Source organism: Hydra vulgaris, chromosome 13 (genome assembly GCF_038396675.1).
Source record: "Hydra vulgaris chromosome 13, alternate assembly HydraT2T_AEP".
NCBI lineage: Eukaryota > Metazoa > Cnidaria > Hydrozoa > Anthoathecata > Hydridae > Hydra > Hydra vulgaris.
Window position 1 is genome coordinate 21,146,971 of NC_088932.1, and position 3,030 is coordinate 21,150,000.

Consider the following 3,030-nt stretch of genomic DNA (forward strand, 5'->3'; position numbering starts at 1 on the left):
AATGTCATCAAAAACTTGTCATTAAAAATTGATGATCATGTGTTTTCTGATGTTTGAATTTAATAAGCTTATTTTAGTTGACAATTATAGTTTTTTTTTTTTTGGGAATATATCTAAAATATTAATATATGTGCATCTAAAATACCAAATTCTTCTGTTTTAGTATGTTATTTTAGAAAAAGGTGAATCTTTTTCTAAAATAACATACTAAAACAGAAGAAATATTGCATAAATAAACAGAAATTTTGAATAACTTCATTTTTTTAACATATGAATAAAATGGTTTAAAAAAATATTATCCATGAAAGTATAAAGTGAACAAAATATAAGATTTAACTTTAAATTGATTTAAATACTAGTATTGCGTGGTATTATACTTCGTTAAAAGCGATGTAAAAAGGTTTCCTAATTTGAAAATGCGGCAATTCCTTTTATCACCAAACCGATTAAAAGTACATAATCAACAGCATCTTTAGCTAATAGTATTATTAATAGTTACGTAAAAATGAGATCTTTTAATGTATTGTTAAAAACCATATTAAACTCATTTGAAGACTTTATGGTAACCAATAATATAATGATGTCAACTTGCATAAACTCTGAGATGTAATATTAATATAATCATGAAAAATCAATGATTTTGGTTAATAAATATATTTTTGGTAAATAAAACATACCAAGGTGCTAAACTTAAGTACGTTCTTGTTTATATCACATTAGGATGTTTAGGAAAATGTTGAAACAACCACCTTATTTGGTTTGGGTGTAAACTTTATATAATCATAACCTTTCAATTTTGAATTTTAAAACCTGCCGATTTAAATTTAGTTTAAGAAAATAAAAAATAAAAGTTACTAATTTGATGCCCTCACATTTGGGGTAGAGATAGTAAATGTTTTAGGGTTTTTTTTTCCAGGCTCCAATTACCACAAATTTTATTTCTTAATCTACGTGTAAATCATTGCTTAGCTAGAGCAAAGCAATGATTTACACGTAGATTTTATCGTTTATATGTATATTATACCCGGTTATATGTATATTACACAGTGGCGTGGCAAAATAATTTTGGCCAGTAGGCATACTGGTTCAGGTGCCCATTTCTATTTCTCAGGAATAATAACTTTTACTAAAAAAAAAACAACCAAAAAAGTTCTTTAAATACATCTTCAGGCTCCTAAACCTCTCGGCTCTGGGCCTAATTGCTTGAGGGACAGTAAATGTTGCTTAAACTAACCTTGCTGTAGTTAGGCCACTGATACTAAGCGCAGATCAAGATATTTATATAAATAGTTCTAAATTATTCTCGCCCGTAAAACACCGTAGTTCTTAAAACCAGTGCCGGATTAAGACTTGCAGAGTCTGGGGATACTTTTGAGTGCCCTTTATTCTTACTAAAGTGGCGAAAAAACATTACAAAAATAAAACATCTTCTTGAACAATTTCGGAGCTCCTAAATCTACGGGACATGGGGTTATAGTCCTCATAATCTAAGATTGGTTTAAACTTTTCCTCCTTAGTTTTTAAATAATAAAGATTTTCACGCAAAAAACCAGTAAGAAGAACTAATAATTATGCCAATTATTCCTTTCAAATAGTCTACCTTTTTGAGTCTCCCATGGGTATATGCGCCTTCTCACAGCTATGTTTCAGCTTTGTCTGAATTCTAGGCTTTAATTTTTTGCATTACTGTTGTACAAGACCCTCTCAATGTTATTGTAGAACATAAGTAAATTTACTTATTTTATATAGATTACTTTTAATTTGCTTTACAAGTTATATAGAATGTAAGCTTATGTAATTTAAATTTTTCAATCCCAGGAGTGATTTTTAAAACTTTGTCAGTTTTTTTACCAAATATCTCCAAGCAGCATGCGCATATTATGTTTGAATATTTTGCCATTTCACACCGAACTGATTTTTAAAACTACTATTAAATTTTTTGAAATATAAAACTTTTTAGACAAAACAAAAAGTTACTAAAAAGTTTTTAATAATATAAAACTACAAAAAAAATTATTTATTTGATATTATTAAAAGCAAAATTTTATCTGATCTGATAAAATATCTCTCACTTTTTATTTGTCAGGTTTTGAGTTTGATATGGATAACTTGACTATTTCCTACAAATGCAAAAATCTTCAAGCACAAATTAAAAATCTAATTTCCCGTTTACGGTAAAACTAATCATGAAAATGATTTTTTTTTACGATTAAATACTTATTGAAAAAAATTGCGTAAATGACGTTGATATTTAAAGCAATAAATCAGGAATTTTTATGCTTAGCAGTTAGTTTTGGTGTTAAAAATCGTCTAGAGCATCATTTTCAAACCTAATAATAATAACCAGCAAAAAAATTTGGACTAAATCAAAATTTACCCTGAGGGTTGCAGGGGAACACTATGTCATTGTTGATCGCAAATAATTTTTGATAGTATTTAGTCTAATGAAACATCTCTCATCATTAGCACGTAAAACAAGAAGATTCAAGTAGGTTTTGTAGAGTATAGGCAGATTAGGAATGCATAGTGTCATCTGTTGCTCAACTAAAAATAGAAATGCGTCTTTTATTAGCATCTTTGTAGCTACTGTAAATTTCACATAAAATTCTAAAAAAATTTTCCTCAGATAAATTTGACGGATCAAAAGAAATAAAGTTGCTAAAGTCATTAAACCTTTTAAAATTATATAATTGGATATAAATAAATTCAAACTTTGAAGAAGGTTTCACATTTAAAGCGCGTAGTTGAACCCAATCATCAACCCTTTTAGTCTTGTCAAAGTTCTTCTGCCATCCTTTTTTTTTAATTAACATTAACCGATGTCATTAGTTAAACGTAGCTGCATTTAATTTTAAATAAGTTTATTATATTAAATATGCAATAATATTAAATAAGTTACAAGTTGGATATATAAAAAAATTTAAATCAATAAATTGTTTTATTATTGCTATTATTACAATTTTTTTAATATTGATAATTTTATTTTTATTATTACTGTTTCTGTTTTTAAGTAAAACTAATTTTGATGAT